Here is an 18,439-nt window from a genome sequence, read left to right as displayed (position 1 = left end):
ATTTAGAAAATTTCTAAGATGAAAGAGAAAAACCAGGTGGCTTGTTTTATATTTTTCTTGCCTATATCATAGTTGTTCCCAACCCAGTTCATGGCACTCTTTCAGTGTCTCAGTAATTTTTTCACAGTGCACCTAGCCCAAAACAAATACCTAATACTTCTCTTCATTAGGTAGTATGTCCAATAAATAAGAATTTTTGTCATTACTAGTAGGAATTATGGACACTGAACAGGGTCTTAAATCTTGGAATCATCTTACTTTCTGTTCCACTATGGCTTCTTACACAGTACTTTCCATCATACGGTTGAAAACCCAGTTTTATGTGATGATGTCGTGGAAGGGAATATATGCTATCAAATGTTGAAGGTGTAAACTACTGGGATCAGCAGGTGGCAAAATGGTTACATTGCTGGATTCCCATGTAGTTGACTGTGGTTTAAGTCCTAGACCTGGCTGCTTAAAACTCATGCTGGGTGCATGTGTGTGCCTGCCCATAGTCCCAAGAGGAGAATGGAGGAGAAGGGATTGTGGCATAGCTATCTCCCTAGGGGGTGGGGTGATTTCTTGCTTTCTCTCTGTTTCTCTAGTGAGTGCATGTGCCCTATAGCAAAAATCTCTCTTTGAAAAAGAAAAAGAGAAAACAAACTGCCTTGAACCTCGTAGTTTGTGTATTATCCAACAGGTGTTCCTATTTTCTCCTCAAAAACTTAAAATATTTTGTAGTGGACTAAGATGCCCTGGTACACATGGGAACCATGGCCGTATCAGAAAAACCCAAAATACTCCTTTGTGTAAGAAATACAAACTTTGTGTTTCGGCTTTGGACTGGATGTGGTTTTATTACACATTTTTTTAAAGCCTGAAGTGAGGCATAGCCTAATATTGTTATTTTGGGAATCAGAAACATTTAATAAAAGTTGGACTTTATATTCAGAAACAGTTTACACTGAGAACATAGCCATATTTTCCCCTAACGTATAAAAGCCGATACAACTGGCGTAAAATATAGAGTTCTTTTAAATAAAAAAGGAGCGTATGAGTCTCATTCCATCCTTTTATCACTCTTTGTTTTGGGAAATTATTGGGAGTGAATAGAAAGTTTCTATTCATTAGGAAAACACTTAAAAAAAAAGATTAGTTGTAAAATATATGAAAAGGTAGTGGAAATCTTTTAATAATTAGTGACCTCCCAAAAAACTAGTATTTTAGCTCCAGTTGCTATAATAAAGTATCATAAACTCTGTGGCATAAACAACAGAAACTTCTCACACTTCTGGAAGCTTAGTTCAAGATAAGTGTGCCAGTAAGGTGGTTTTCTGGTGGGAGCACTCTTCTCACTTTGTGTTCACATGGCCTTTTCTCAGTGCATGCTTGAAGAAACGGCGCTTATGTTTCTTCCTGTTTTAAGGGCACTAATTCTATCATGAAGTCTTACCCTCATGATCTAATCTAAACCAACTTAACCTCCTAAAAGACCACCTCTTAAATACCATCATACTAGGTCAGCATAGGAATTTGATGAATATAGACACTCATCCCATAACACCACAGATAACCTCAAGTCCCTTCAATCCTAAAAGCTAATAGGCTCATTTCTCTAAAAATAAATTTCACAATATTAGATATAATTAGAAATTTCTACCAAATCAGTTCAGTCTCATGCCTCTGAGTCAGTAGGCTAACAAGATAGTGAAGACGGCTGTAATAATAAAAAATCTTAAAAAAAAAAAAAAGTGAAAGTGTTGACTGGGTGATTGGTAAGGACTGTGAAGGGGAAAATTGGATTACTACTACACAGTGGAGGTAAGGAAGACTGTCTGGAATACAGGAGATCCCTTTAGTATTAACATGCTTTATGATTGAGGTCAGTGGGAAATTACAGCAACCTAATCAAAGTGAAACTATGAATGGCCCAGGCTTTAGCAGTGAAGGTTTGGGTCACCCTGCCAGAAAAAGAACCATGACCAGATGAGGTACTTGCTGAAGGCAGAGGAATACAGAATAGGTAGTAGGAAAATGTCATTACAAATAACCAGTTAGAGACAGAGCGGAAAAGTGAGGAAGCATGCCTCACAGAAGATGGCCATTGCCACAATACCTTCTTCATTTTCCTCTCAAAATTTTGGGCACTCATGCACACAACCCTGATGTGATTTTCAAACTTCCAGGTCTGGGACTTGAACCATGGTTGACCATGTGGAAATTCAGTGCCTTAACAATTACCACACCACCTGGTGGCCCACCCCATCCTGTTTTAAGAATGTATTTGTTGGGACCAGCAGTTAGCATAATGGCTATGTCGCTGGACTCCCATGTAGTCGACTGCGGTGCACGTCCCGGACCCGTTGGCTTAAAACTCAAGCCGGGCGCATGTGCGTGTGTGCCCAGGATCCTGAGAGGAGAGTGGAGGAGAAGGGATTGTGGTGTGGCTATCCCCCCTGGGGGGGTGATTTCTTGCTTTCTGTCTCTATCTGGCGAGTGCACGTGCCCTATAGCAAAAACCACACAAAAAAAAAAAAAAAAAAAAAAAAAAGAATTTTTGTTTGGGGGCCAGCCAGTGGCATGGTGGTCAAGGTGCTGGATCACACATGACTGATTCTGCAGTTTAGGTCCTGATGCTGCGGCTTGAAAAACAGTCACCGGAGAGTTCATGCCCAAAATCCTAAGAGGAGAAGGGATTGTAGCATGGTCATCCCTCCTACCCCCACTGCCCCAGGGGATTTGAGGGATTTCTCACTTTCCCTCCTTCTCTGTATGTGTCTCTCCAGAAAACGCACAAACCCCACAGCAAAAATCTGAAAGAAAAAAAATGTATATACTTGTGTATATATATATATAGAGAGAGAGAGTAAGCGATATCTTTGTTTTCATTTCTCTCCTTTATCATGTAACATGAGATTTACTGACTTTACTATCAGTATTTAAGCACTTCATTTCACATCACAGTATTTTTAGTTATGAAATGTCAGGAGAGGAATAATGTCATCTAAGGACCGACCTTACTTCCTCTTTTTGGGAAGGGATTACGGTTTTCATTGTATATTACATAGTAGTTAAATCATGTTAGGTGGGACTATTACCTTGTTACTGTCTTTTATTTGGAAATTATGGCTTAAGGAGGTGAGTATGAGTGCCAAATTGACAAGAAGTGGACTCTTGATGGCCAATTTTAGTTGTCAACCTGATTAAATACTGAGAGGACTGGTGAAGTGTTATTTTGAGGTGTGTCTGTTTTCAGAAGATTGGCATGTAAGCCAGAGTGAACTAAATGGGGAATGTCTGTTTTCAGAGTGGATAGACAACATCCAATCATCTGGGGCATAGAACAAAAATAGGGATGGCAAATTGGTCTCTCCCAGAGTTGAGGCACACTAGTCTCCTGCTTAACACCAGATGCCCAAGCTCTCCAGCACTTAGACTGGTGACCCCCTCACCCCAAGAAATCCCCACTCCCATCCTCCCCCAGCCCCACCCAGGTTCTCAGGCTTTAGCCATAGACTGAAAGCTACACCTTTGGCATTCTTGGCTCTGGGGCCTTTTTTTAAGAGATTTTTGCTATAGGGTGTGTGTGCTCACCAGAGAGACAGAGAGAGAAATCACCCTCTGGAGGGATGGCCACACGGCAGTCCCTTCACTTCCATTCTTCTGGGATTTGGGCACTCATGCATGTGTGCCTGGGATGAGTTTTAAGCCACCGGGTCTGGGACTTGAATTGCGTTTCACTGTGAGTCCAGCAATGTAACCATTACACCATCTACTGGTCCCTCAGGTCTTTTCACTTAGGACTGAGTCATGCTACTGGCATCACAAGGTCTCTAACATAACATATTGCCTTTTATGGGACTTGTCAGTGGCCATAATCATGTAAGCCAGAAGTCCCCAATCATTTTGGCACTTGGGGCTGATTTTGTGAAAGACAGTTTTTCCATGGACTGGCAAGGGGCGTGTTTTTGGGATGATTCACTTTTTTCTTTTGCTATAGGGTGCATGTACTTGCCAGAGAGAAAAAGAAATCATCCCCCCAGTGGGGATGGCTATGTCAATCCTCTCTCCTACAGTCTCCTCTCTGGGTTTTGGGCATGCATGCACATGTGCCCAGCATGATTTTTGGGCCGCCAGATTTGGGACTTGAACTGTGCTGTCAAATCATGTGGGATCCAGTGCCTTAACATCCATGCCGCCTGCTGGCTCAGTGTCTGTTGCTATTAAATTGTAATGTATAATGGAATAATTATACAACTCACCATATCAATGGTAGCCCTGAGCTTCTTTTCCTGCAACTAGATGGTCCTGCAATAGGGGGGCTCCTATGAGAACCTAATGCTGCCACTAGTCCTGCAGAAGGTGGAACTCAGGCATAAGGCAAATGATGGGACCAGCTGTAAATACAGATGAAGCTTCACTCATTCACCTCCCACTAACCTCCTGAGTGCCCCTGTTCTCATAAGTCAGACTGCTACTAGTCTGTAGCCTGGGGGTCGGGGGCCCCTATGTATCCCACTTCCCTCTGTCTTAGTCTATTTTCTGTTAATTTATCAGAATTTCAGAGATTGAGTAATTTATTTAAAAAATAAGTTTATTAAAGATCTAGAGTGTGGGCGATCAGGAGATGGTGTGGCGATTACATTGCCACGTAGTCGGCTGCGTGAAACTCAAGCCGGCGGGTGTGTGTGTGTGTGTGTGTGTGTGTATGTGTGTGCCCAAGATCCTGGGAGGAGAATGGAGGAAAAGGGATTGCGCTGTGGCCATCCCCTCTAGGGGCTGATTTCTCGCTTTCTTGTCTTATTTGTCTGGTAAGCACACACGCCCTATAGCAAAAAAATAAAATAAAAAGGATCTAGAATGTGGTAAATTTAAGGGCATGGCTCCTTAGCATCTAGTGAGGGCCTTGTTACTACATCATAATATGGCAGATGGGCAAGTGAGCTTGGGAAGAGATTCTATAAGTCAAGCTTTGCTTTCTTCTTCTTTTATTTATTTATTTATTTTTAATCTTTCCAGTGGGCATATGTACTTGCCTAAGGGGAGAGGAAGCGGGGGAAGCACACTCCATCGGGAGTGGTCACTCTGCAAGCCCTTCTCTATCTCTACTTGCATTTTGGAACTTGGGCGTACATGTATATGCACCTAGTGTGTATTGGGTCCTGAATTTAAACCATGTGATTGATCATGTAGGATCCAGTTCCCCTGCCCTTTTAATTCCCAGGCTATGAATTGGCCCTGAGTCTGCTTTTATAACTCACTCTTGAAAAACGTAACTCCAGGGAGAAAAAAATTCAGTCATGAGAACAGAGTCCTCATTCTATTCAGATGGATTAAGTTTTTTTTTTTTTTGAGAGGTTTTCACTATAGGGCGCGTGCGCTCGCCAGACAGACAGAGAGAGACATAGAGACAGAAAGCGAGAAATCACCCCCCAGGGGGTATGGTCACGCCGCAATCCCTTCTCCTCCATTCTCCTCTCGGGATCTTGGGCACGCACGCACACGCGCCTGGCGTGAGTTTTAAGCCACCGGGTCTAGGACGCGAACCGCGGTCGACTATGTGGGAGTCCAGTGACAGCCATTACGCTAACTGCTGGTTCCCCAGATGGATTAAGTTTTCAACACATAGACACTTTTTTTTTTTTTTAAGAGGTTTTCGCTATAGGGCATGTGCGCTCGCCAGACAGAGAGAGACATAGAGATAGAAGGCGAGAAATCACCCCCCAGGGGGGATGGTCACGCCACAGTCCCTTCTCCTCCATTCTCCTCTCAGGATCTTGGGCACACAGGCACACATGCCCGGCGTGAGTTTTAAGCCACCGGGTCCAGGACACGAACCACGGTCGACTACATGGGAGTCCAGCAACATAGCCATTACGCTAACTGCTGGTCCCCCACTTTTTTTTTTTTGAAGAGAGTTTTTTTTTGCTGTAGGGCACGCGCACTCTCCAGAATGACAGAAAGTGAGAAATCACCCCCCAGGTGGATGGCCACACTACAATCCCTTCTCCTGTTCTTAGCCCCCTAAATTTATTTCTTTCTCACATACAAAAACACATTCACTCAGCTATGGTTTGTGTCCTTCAGAAATGCGTATGTTGGGACCAGCAGTTAGCGTAACAGCTATGTCGCTGGATTCCCACGTAGTTGACCACGGTTCACATCCTGGACCCGGTGGCTTAAAACTCACGCCGGGGGCGTGTGTGTGTGGGCCCAAGATCCCGAGAGGAGAATGGAGGAGAAGGGACTGTGGCGTGACCATCCCCCCTGGGGGGTGATTTCTCGCCTTCTATCTCTATGTCTCTCTCTGTCTGGCGAGCGCACCCGCCCTATAGTGAAAACCTCTAAAAAAAAAAAATGCATATATTGAAATTTGGTTGCTATCATAATGGTATAAAAACTTACTTTGACTATGGTATTAAGCAGTGGGGCCTTTGGGAGGTGATTAGGATTAGTCAATAAGGTGGTGGTGGTGGGGGTTCCGTGACTGAATACTGGTGGCTTTAAAAGAAGGAGACATATTAGAGCTTACACACACTCTTGTCAAGATGTCCTTCACCACTTGGGACCAGTCATTAGCGTAATGGCTATGTCGCTGGACTTCCACGTAGTTGACCATGGTTCATGTCCTGGACCTGGTGGCTTAAACTCACGCTGGGCGCGTGTGCGTGCGTGCCCAAGATCCTGAGAGGAGAATGGAGGAGAAGGGATTGCGGCATGGCCATCGCCCCCAGGAGGTGATTTCTCGCTTTCTGTCTCTCTGTCTGTCTGGTGAGCGCATGCGCCCTACAGGAAAAAAAACAAAAGAACAAAAAACAAAACACCTCTCCAAAAAAAAAAAAAAAAGATGTCCTTCACCACCTCAGCATTCTGTGGAGTACCCTTAATAAGAAGGTCCTAACCAGATGTGGCCTCTCAGATGTGGACCTTCTGAACCATGAACTGAATAGACCTCTATTTTCAAATATTTATTTCTTCCATGAGAATGGGAGACAACAAAAGAAAAGACAAGCACTCCTTATGGGGCCTTCATATCACAACCATACTCCCCCTGCCCCAGCAAGCTAGGATCATAGGTACACACGGGCCCAGGATGCACAGGGAGGTGTCAGGATGCAAATCTGAGACCTTCCTATGTGGCCTCGGTGTTGTGGAGTGTTATATTACTGCTATGCTGCTGTGGCTGTCTTAAACCTTATCCTTTATAAATTAGCCAGTCTGTGATAACTCAGTAATAACAGAAAAACTGACTAAAACACATTCCATCCCAGTGGCCTCCAATCCCAACTTATTCTAGCATCAAGTCAAAAGCTCAAAGTCTAGGGGCCAGACACAAGGCCCATCCGCCTTGCTGGGTTGCAGCTGGCTTTGGTTTAGGATCACCACAGTATCTCACCCACTTTTCCTCCTCTGGAGGATTATGAACACTGTTTGGCATTGGACTGAGACTCAGCTGGACTCCCAACAGCTGCAGGATACTTTTAGCCAAATCTGTTTTAGATTTTCTGGACTTTCCAGATGACAATGTAGGCTGCAGACACTATGAGGACTGGTGTATTTCTTAGTCTTATTTCCTTCTGTGTCCCAACACATAAAGTGGTGGTGTGGTTTACTAGGTTGCTCAAACTTGGTAGGCCTCAGATTCTATTTTTTTTGTAACTCTGGCCTTGGGAACTGTAAAAGCACAACTCAAACTGTGAAGTACATCTTCAAAACTGGAAAAAGTCCTCAGGGTAAAACTCCTTAAGCTCATTTTCCCTTTTATTAGATACTGTTAATTTTTTTTTCCTGCCAGACGATGCATGCACTCACCAGAGAGAAAGTGAGAAAACACCTCCCATAGAGAATAGTCATGCTACAATCCCTTCCCCATTTTTCTTCTTTTTGAGGTTTTGGGATGCTCACACATGTACCTGGTTTGTTTCTCAGTTGCTACCTCTGGGAATAGAACTGTGCAGTCGGCCATGTGGGATCAGCTACCTTAACAACCATTGCCACTGGCTGGCCCTAAATTCTTTTTTTTTTTTTTTTTTTTTAAGAGAGAGATTTTGAATAGTATGCGTGTGCTTGCCAAAGAGACAGACAGAAAGGGAGAAATCACCTCCCAGGAGGTATGACCACACTGCAATCCCTCTATTCTCTCGGGATTTTGGGCATGCATGCACATGCGCCTGGCATGAGTTTTAAACCACTGGGTCTGGGACTCAAACCACGGTTGACTAAATGTGAGTCCAGCAACTTAACCATTACGCCATCTGCTGGTCCCCAAAATTACTCTTATAAGTGATTATCTCTTTATACCTCTACCAGTAGCACAATAAACTTCCCATGGTTTTTACATTTTCATTAAATCCTTGGTATTTTTTAGCTTTTAATTATTTTGAACAGTTGCATAAAACTCAACGAATGACCTTTATCCACACTCTCTCAGACTTATCTTCCCAATTCCACATTTCTCAGGGGCTCCAGACTTTCATTGCTTAGCACTGGGGAGGTGCTCATTAAATACGCACTGAATGGTATCACTTCCTTGCTTAAAATCTTTGAATTGCTTTTCTAAGTCTTGAAGTGCCTCTTTTCTGAGAGTCCAGTGATCACTTATTATGATTATTATTTTTTTTTTAGTTTTTGTTATAACATGGGTAAGCTGGCCGGAGAGAGACAGAAAGCGAGGGAGAGTGGCAAAGTGAGAAAGTAATCCCTCAGGTCGATGGCCACACCACAATACCTTCTCCTTCATTCTCTTCTCTGGATTTTGGGCATACATGTATATGCATGTATACGTGGTCAGTCATGTTTCTCAATCCACCAGGTCCAGGACCCAAACAGTGCTATGGCCATGTCGCATCCACCTGCTTTAAAACACTGTCTGTCACTCGCCAACCCAGTTGTTTATTAATTTTTATATTTCCAAAACCCAATACAAATGTGGAGAGTTCATAAGAATATATGCAAGAGAGGGTTAATAAGAGAGTCCAAGATGAGCCTTACTTAAGGAAATAACTAAACCTGCTCAAATTAATAAAAGGACCCAAGAAAAAGCCTGCCCCTTCTCTTCTCCCAGTAAGGTTTTACAAAGGGGAAACAGAAGTTCTGACCCCCCTCTGGTACCACTTCCGCCAATCCCTGCAGCTGTTGTATGCTTTACTTTGCTGAGAAAGACCAGCTCCCCATCCAGACCTTTGCAAAGTTTATCCTTACCCTTTCTGTTGTGATTGAAACTGTAAAAGACCTCTCTGCCATGGCCAGTAGATTGTCCTGGTGATTAAGGCGTTGGATTCTCACATGGCATATACCCCGTTTGCATTCCAGATCCAGTGGCTCGAAAATCCAGCTGGACGTGGGTACGTACCTGCCCAAAATCCCTAGAGAAGAATGGAGGAGTAGGGATTGCAGGGCGGTCAATTTCTCCCTGGTGTGTGTATGTGTGTGTGTGATCTCTCTCTGTCTCTCTCTCTCTCAAGCTCCTCCTGGCAAAAACATAAATAAGAAAAACAAGGACCTCCCTGCCACGAGGCAAGAACCTGCTTAGGTCTCCTTCTCAACATTCTCCAAAAAGATCTAGTAAACCTAACTTCTACTTACATTTTTTTTTTTCTTTTTTGAGAGGTTTTCTTGCTATAGGGTGTGTGCACTCACCAGAAAGACAGTGAGAGACAGAGAGACAGAAAGGGAGAAATCACTCCCCCAGGGGGGATGGCCACACCACAATCCCTTCTTCTCCATCCTCTCTCAGGATCTTGGGCACGCACGCACACAGGCCCGTCGTGAATTCCAGCGACCGGGTCCAGGACTCGAACCGCGGCCGGCTACATGGGGGTTCAGCGACATAGCCATCACGCTAACTGCTGGGGTTCAGCGACATAGCCCACCACGCTAACTGCTGGCCCCTCTACTTAGATTTTTATCTCTGGTAAATTCTTTTACCATACACCAACCCTGCCTCGTCACTGCAACGGGATTTAGAAAATATCTCGCAGATGGCAGGCACCAAGTCAATTTTTCCTGAATTATGAATACCTAACAAAGGATTGGTACCTGTGCGTCGCACACTCACATTTTTGTTATCACAGTTACACACCGAATTACAACTTATTTATTACTTGCCCATGTGGACTGTGAGGTTTGTATTCTCAGCATTCTACATCTGGGTCCGATTGTACATACCAAACCAATACGTTTTTGTCGTTGTTCGAACAGAAAACCGGAACTGAACTCGAACGTTTTTGAAGGAAGGACTACATTTACAGTGATGCAAAAAAGGTCATCCAAGCGGAATGGGCCGGGCGAGGCGCCGTAGCGGAGGTAACGCGCATGCGCGGTGAGCTCGTCTGTGATTGGCTGCGCTGAGGCGGGAGCCTTGAGCGGCTCTGGTGGTGTGGGTGTTGACCCGCTGTTCTTCGTTGGGTGCCGGGCTTCTCAGATCCTCGCTGGTGCGTCTCTGGAGGGGCAGGCTCGGGAGGCTGTGATGACTTGTGGGTTCGTGGCGGGGTAGGGAGATGGGTGACGGCCTTCCAGGGAGAAGGGCGCTGCCGCCGACCCCGGAGCCACCACCCGAAGTGCGACGGCGGTCAGGGGCTGTTGGTTCTGCTGGGCCTGGAGTGGAGGGCGGGAGGTGGGCGTGGTGGGCGTGCGCGTTAATGTGGGACGCCCCCAAAAAGCGGTTCTGCATTGGCGCGGATTGGTGCGCTGACTGCTGTAGCGTTTGCTTCTCTTTCCCGCAAGGCGGATCTGAGCTCCTCCGCTGGGAAACAGCTTCCCTGGTGCAAATGCTGCGTAACAGCTAGAGTCTTCTGTGAGGGATTTTTAACTTCGTCACTGATCAGATCCCCCTCCCATTAAACTCTTTAATTAGTTATTTCAGAGAAAATTTTGTAGGTAGGTTTCTGCTTGTGTGTGTTTGTGTTTGTTTTCCTAAGTCATAGGAGCAACTTCAGGCCTCAGTTGAAATAATTATTTGCCTAACGTTGAAAGTCGAAAAGCGGAAACAGCAGGAAGGTCTGTTGCTTGTTTTTGGTGAAGTTTTATTTAAGTTGTTGCATTCCTAGAAGTTTGGTGGTTGCACACACCCTCTCCTCTTCAAAGCACAAACAATCTTATATATTATGGTCATGATCCTGTATGCCAGGCTACATCCTTCTCTTTTCCTCTCAAGGGACTTTCATCATCTATTTTCGTAGAACCTTATATATTAAACACCCAATAATTGTAGATAGTAAAAGTACAGGTAATACTGAGTACATCAAGCTTTGTTCTAAATGTGCAAGGTATTTAATCCTCTCAGTAGTCCTGTATGTTAGTGATTATGCCCTCTTTTAAAGCTGAGGAAACTGAGACAAAAAGAAGTAAACTGCAAGATTACACGCAAGAAAATGTTTGTACAGATTTACATTCAGGCATTTATTTTTAAGACTGGTTTTTAAAAAACAGTTACTTGTTTTATTGATTATTATTATTTTTTGTAGTTTGACCAGAGAGAGACAGAGAGAGAGAGAGAAAGGAAAAGTGGGAAAGCAAGCCACCAGGTCTGGGACTTGAACTACGGTCAGCCACATGGGGGTCCAGTGCATTAACCACCATGCCACCTACTGGTCCCAACAAGCCTTTTTTTTTTAAGGATTTATTTAATTCTATTTGTTATAACTATTATATTTAAATTTGACCAGAGAGAGAGAGAGAGAGAGAGAGAGACAGAGAAAGGGAAAGCGAGAAAGCAAGCCACTGGGTCTGGGACTCGAACCATGGTCAGCTGTATGGGAATCCAGTGCCATTAATCACCACACCACCTGTTGGCCCCAAGACTATTCTTTTTTTTTTTTTTTTTTAAGAGGTTTTTGCTACAGCATGCATGCACCTCCCAGAAAGACAGAGACAGCGAGAAATCACCCGCCTGGGGGCATGGCCATGCCACAGTCCCTTCTCTATTCTCTTGGGATCTTGGGCATGCATGCACATGCGCCTGGCATGAGTTTAAGCCACTGAGTCCGGGACTCGAATCTGTGATCGACTATATGGGAGTCCAGTGATAAAGCCATTATGCCAACTGTTGGTCCCCTCAAAACTGTTCTTAATTACTACACTGTTGCCAGGTATCTAGGGCTACAGAATGTGTTGTCAGCCTGGTCTTGTCATTTTAGTAGGGAGGCCTACCATGTTACATAAGTCATCGAAGTCACAGCATCACAGCAGTGTGTGTCAAATGGCTTTATTTCTAGGGCCTGAGATAACAGTCCAAATAACACTAATTTAAAAAGTAGTAAGGGGTTGGGGCTGGCAGGTAGCGTGGTGGTTAAGGGCACTGGACTCCTACATGGCCAACCAGGCTTTGAGTCCCAGACCTGGTGATTTGTTTTGTCACTCTGTCCCTCTCTCTCTTTCTCTCACTCTGTCCCTATCTGGTGAAATAGACAGATAGATAGATAGGTGATAGATAGATAGACATAGATAGATAGAGGAAGAGAGAGAGAGAAAGAGAGAGAGAGAGAAAGAAAAAGAAAGTTAAATAAAATACTTAAAAAAAAAATCACAAAAAACGGCAGTAAGGGGTCCAGCACATGACATGGTAGATAAGATACTGGACTTCCGCATGGCTGACTGGGCTTCAAGTCCTGTACCTGGTGACTTGATTTTTCTTTTTCTCTCTCTCTGTTGAGCACATGTACCCTATAGCAACTTAAGTAAATAAATAAATAAAATTAAATAATTCTAAAAAAAGATAAATGCAAATTAATAAGAACTCTGAAGTATTTTTGGGAAAATTTACTGATTTCTGCAGTTTACTTTGTTATGTATTTATTTTTTTTAATTGTCAGTGGTGTGAGTGCTCACTAGTGAGAGAGAAAGAGAAACCACTCCGGTAGGGCATGGTGGTGCCATAATCCTTTTTCCTCCATTTTGTTAAGATTGGGGCCAGCAGTTGGTGTAATGGCTATGTTGCTGGACTCCCATGTAGTCGACAGTGTTTCAAGTTCTGGACCTGTTGGTTTAAACTTACTTTGGGCGCATGTGTGTGTGTGCCCAATATCCCGATAGGAGAATGGATTGTGGCGTGGCCATCCCCCCAAATGGTGATTTCTCGCTTTCTGTCGAGCCCATGCACCCTACAGCAAAAACCTCAAAAAAAAAAAAAAAAAAGATTGTAGGCACTGGGACCAGCAGATGGCGTAATGGTTATGTCACTGGACTCCCGTGTAGATGACTGCGTTTCCCCAGACCCTGCGACTGAAACTCATGCTGGGTGTGTGTGTGTGCATGCCCAAGATCCTGAGAGGAGAATGGAGGAGAAGGGATTGTGGCAGGGCCATCCTCCCTTGGGGTGATTCCTCGCTTTCTGTCTCTGTCTCTGGCGAGCACATGTACACTATAGCAGAAATCTCTTAAACAAAAAAAGGTTCTAGGCACTCACATATGTGCCCAGTGTGTTTTTCAAAACAGGCCAAAATTCAAACTGGTTGTTCTGTGGCATCTGGCTTTTTGTGTATGGCGTTTCACTACACTGCAAAGCTGACCTTTTGCAGTTTACTTTGAAATATATCGGCAAATTAGATGGCTTGATGGAAATTCAGGGTCCTGTTTAAGTAGTAGGGTTAGGAGTCTAGCCAAGGTGCCAGAGTCTGTTTTCTTAACCACTGCTGCACTGCTTCTCATAAGCCTGCATCCTCAAATTCATTTAGAATAAATAGTAGGGGTGAAATATTAAGTCAGGCATGAGAGTAGAAGAGTTTAGGGTAGTGATTCTTGGAATTTAATGCTGAAAGAAATTTTATCTTCTAGTCCATTATTTATGTTACAAATGGAGAAATTGCTTTTTTTTTTTGGAGAGGTTTTTGCTATAGGGCGCGTGTGCTCGCCAGACAGACAGAGAGAGACATAGAGACAGAAAGTGAGAAATCACCCCCCAGGGGAGGATGGTCACGCTGCAATCCCTTCTCCTCCATTCTCCTCTCAGGATCTTGGGCACGCATGCACACGCGCCCGGCGTGAGTTCTAAGCCACCGGGTCCAGGACGCGAACCGCGGTCGACTACGTGGGAGTCCAGCAGCATAGCCATTACGCTAACTGCTGGTTCCCGGTTTTTTAGAAGGTTTAAAGAGCTTGCCCAAAGTTAAGTATCCCTTAAGTAACAGAATTTGAACTGTATATGGGTTTCCTTCATTTCTACTGTTGATACTTAGAGCTGTTGTATTTTTGTAGTATTCCTTTCAACAAAATATCTTTCAAAAATTTCACAGCATTACAGAGAAGTCTGATTAATGTAGAGAATAAGACATACTACATTTCAAGATGTGAACATTATTATTTTTTTGGGGGGGGGGAGAGGTTTTTGCTATAGGGCCTGTGAGCTTGCCTGAAAGGCAGAGAGACAGAAAATAAAAAATCACCCCCCCAGGGGCAATCCGTTCGCCTCAATCCGTTCTCTCAGGATCTGGGGTACACCCCCACACGCCCTGTGTGAGTTTAAGCCCTTGGGTCCAGGACTCGAACTGTGGTCAACTGCATGGGAGACCAGTGACGTAGCTATTACGCCAACTGCTGGTCCCTCATTTTTTTTTTGTTGTTTTCAAGAGAGATTTTTGCTGTAGGACGTGTGTACTTGCTGGAGAGAGACAGAGAGAGAGTGAGAAATCACCCCCCAGAGAGGATGGCCACGCTGCAATCCCTTTTCGTCCATTTTCTTCTTGAGATTTTAGGTACGCATACACACATGCCTGGAGTGTTTCAAGCCTCTAGGTCTGGGACTTAAACCGTGATCAGCCATGTGGGAGTCCAATGCCTTAACCACTGTGCCACCTGCTGGTTCTGTGAACATGTTATTTTAATTAGTATTATTGAGAATTTATTAGTGTAAGTAGACTTCAGCGTTTTATCTGAACTTCCTATTGTTCTATTTTATTTGACTATTAAAAACGTGATCCAGGGCCAGCCAGTGGTTGGGCATCTGAATCCCCATGGCTGACTGTGAGGTTCAAGTCTGAACTTGGTGGCTAGAAAGGCACGCCAGGTGCATGTGTGAGTGTGCCCAGAGTCCTGAGAGGAGGATGGAAGATGTGGCTATCTTCCTGGGGGTTGCTTTGTCGCTTTCTCCAGAAAGTGCATGCTCTATAGCAAATGAAAAAAAAAAAAAAGAAAAAAGAAAAGAAAAATGGATCCAAATGCAGGGTATATTTACCTCTTATCTTGTTGGCGTTAGCTTTTGCCAGTTTTAAAGTGTCAGTTACAGATCCACAGACGTGTAATATGAGGTGACTTCAAAAAGTTCATCGAAAAATAGAATTAGAGTATGAATTTATTTTGGTTTAAATTTTTTTGAAATTCTTACATAGCTTTATACTGTTTATTTTCTAGCATTTGTTTTTTATTTTTTATCTTTCGCTTTAGGGAGTGTGTGCTTGCTGCAGAGAGGGGGAGAAAGAAAATGAGAAATCATCCCTCTGGTGTGGGGTGGGCATGCTGCAATCCCCTCTCTATTCTCTTCTATGGATTTTGGGCATGCACACTTGTTTTATTCAAGCCACCAGAGTCTGAGACTTGAATCCTGCAGTTGCCTGTGTGGGACCCCCGCACCCCCACCCGCTGCCTTAACAACCATGCCATACAAAAATACATTATGACTTTTCCAATAATTCAGTACTATGCATTTTTTTTTCATAGGTTTATAAACTATTTATTAACAGACAAGGCCTACAGACTTATTTCTTCTTGGACACACACACAGTACGGCCACGACGGCCAGTTGTCTTAGTGTGTTGACCTCGGACCCGAAGGCCCCAGAAGTGGTGCAGCCCTCTATGGGCCCGTATCTTCTTCAGTCGCTCCAGGTCTTCACGCAGCTTGTTGTCTAGACCGTTGGCCAGAACCTGGCTGTACTTTCCATCCTTTACTACATCTTTCTGCCTGTTCAAGAACCAGTCTGGGATCTTGTACTGGCGTGGATTCTGCATAATAGTGATCACATGTTCCACCTCATCCTCACTGAGGTCTCCTGCCCTCTTGGTGAGGTCAGTGTCTGCTTTCCTCAACACCACATGAGCATATCTTCGCCCCATACCCTTAATGGCAGTGATGGCAAAGGCTATTTTCCGCCGCCCATAGATATTGGTATTGAGTACTCACAAAATGTGTTGGAACTTCTCAGGGATCCCTAGAGACATGGTGGTGGCACAAGCGGCAGCATGTAGGCCTCCTGTGGAAGAAGCCATTTTTCATCCAACTTTTTTTCCTTTGTTGGCAGCATGTGTGCTCGCTAGGGAGGGGATTAGCAGGGAGAGGAGAGGGAGAAAGCACCCTTTGGGCCAGCAGGTAGTGGTATGGTTAAAGCACTGAATTCCATATGACAGACTTTGCAGTTCAAGTCCCAGACCTAGTGGCTGAAAAAACATGCCAGGCGTGCTTATGTGTCCAAAATCCTCAGGAAAATGAAAAACGAAGGAGAAAGGATTGCGACGTGGTCATCCTTTGGGAAGTGATTTCTTTGTTTCTCTCTCTCTCTCTTTCCAGTGAGCATACAAGCCCTTTAGCAAACTACAGAAAAAACAAATACTAAAAAAAAAGAAAGTAGCCATCAGTGAGGCATGGTCATACCAAGTCCCTTCTCCATTTCTACATCCTGTCAGATTTCTGAGGATGCATACACACCTGTTTAGCATGTTGTTCAGGCCTCTAAGGCTGGAACTTGAGCTACGGTTGGCCATATGGGATCTCATAGGGCTGGCCCTTTTATAAGCTTTTTGGAGACCCTTTATACTCTGCTTATCTACTATAAAAAGGAAATGAGTCTGCTGAAGTTATTTTGGCATGACTTGGTTAGACAAAATCTGTATTGATCTGTGGTAATAATACATACTGCTTTAAAGTGGTCACAAACCCCTCCTTCATAATTTGCTCTAAGATTTTGCTAAAAGAGATCTATTTTGTCCATGAATAAGAAACAGTAGAGAGTGACAACTATAATCTTCAAAACTATGTAAAAGCTTATTATCAAATATGTTATGTATTTCATCATTTTAACATGCTGTAATTGAGAACTGTCTAACCAGCAGTGATGGCATAGCACAGCTTAACTGACCGAACTTTTTTCTGGGATACATAATATAAATGGTATACCTTACATTTGACAGCATTTTAGATTTTTTTTTTAAGTGTATTTTCTTTTTTTTTTTAATTTATTTTTTAATTTGACCAGAGAGAGAAATACATGCACACTGTCCAGCATTTTAACCACCACACCAGCTGTTGTTCCCTTTAAATTTTTTTAAAAGAATTATTTATTTTATTTATTCTTTTTTTTTTTTTTTTTTTATTTTATAATTTGACCAGAATGAGACACAGAGAGAGGAAAGTGAGAAAGCAAGCTACCAGGTCCAGGACTTGAACTAGGGTTGGCTTTGTGGGAGTGTCCAGTGCCTTAACCACCATGCCACCTGTTGGTCCCCACAGCATTTTAGATTTTTTTAGAAAGAATTATTTTATTTAACTTTACTTATTTATTCACTTATTTTAATTTGACCAGGGAGGGACAGAGCGAGAGAGAGGGAAAGTGAGAAAGGAAGCCACCAGGACTGGGACTCAAACCACAGTCAGCCATGTGGGAGTCCAGCACCCTTAACCACCGCATCACCTGCCTGCTCAAGCATTTTAGATTTGATGAAATATGGTAACTAAAAAAAAAATCTGATGGCAGGCCAGCAGGTGGCATGGTGGTTAAAGTGGGACTTTCACTTGGCTGACCATGGATGTGGCAGCTTGAAAATCATGTTGGGCCATATATGCATGTGTGACCAAAATCCCAGGAGAATGGAGGAAAAGGCATTGTGGCATTGCCATACTCCTGGCGGGTGTTTGCTTACTTTTCCTCTCACTGTCTCTCTGGTGAGCCAATGCACTCTATGGCAAAAACCTAAAAAAAAAAAACCAAAATCTAATGGCACTTTCTTTATTACAAAGGTAACATTTTCATTGTAAAAATTTGGAATAAATTAAAAAAAACTCAGGAAAAAAACCAAAAATGACTGAGTTACTGATTATTTGGGCTTGCCAGTGGTATGGTGGTTAAAATGAGAATGATTTAATTTGACAATGTTTTTTGTTTTTATTTAGCATATAAATAAGAAGTCTGATTATTTAACATCTCTCTTTTGGATGTTTCAGGGTCCCTCTGTAAACATCCAAGAGATACATTGAGGTCAAAGATCTTTTGTTTGTACTGAAACTAAAAACAGAAAAAGTAACATATAACACATAAGTACTACCTGTTTTATTAAACCAAGTGGGCACACAAAACACTCGACGAGATTTTTTTTTTTTTAATTTTTATTTTCTACCTTAATTCACTATATACCATCACAACACACCAATGAATTTTCCATCCAAAATACACTGTGCATTGGTTCAATCAAGCACATCAACATACATGTTCTCAGCAAGTAATTTTCCAATTCTTACATCTTGCATACCTTGC

The 18,439-nt window shown here is 43.3% G+C and overlaps 1 protein-coding gene and 1 pseudogene across 1 annotated transcript in view; one reads left to right on the top strand and one right to left on the bottom strand.

Annotated features, from left to right (window-relative positions):
• Positions 1 to 10,341: 10,341 nt before the first annotated feature.
• Positions 10,342 to 18,439, top strand: part of LOC102487630 (DNA repair and recombination protein RAD54B-like) — a 67,890-nt gene continuing 59,792 nt past the window's right edge. The window contains exon 1 of the mRNA XM_006161289.2: positions 10,342 to 10,415. The gene's annotated coding sequence lies outside the window, so the exon portion shown is untranslated. The remainder of the gene's footprint in view (positions 10,416 to 18,439) is intronic.
• Positions 15,672 to 16,133, bottom strand: LOC102487212 (40S ribosomal protein S18 pseudogene; annotated as a pseudogene).

This window comes from Tupaia chinensis, unplaced genomic scaffold, assembly GCF_000334495.1.
Source record: "Tupaia chinensis unplaced genomic scaffold, TupChi_1.0 Scaffold138407_1, whole genome shotgun sequence".
Classification (NCBI taxonomy): Eukaryota; Metazoa; Chordata; class Mammalia; order Scandentia; family Tupaiidae; genus Tupaia; species Tupaia belangeri.
The sequence above is the reverse complement of the archived record's forward strand: the minus strand, read 5'-3'. Positions and strand labels throughout refer to the sequence as shown.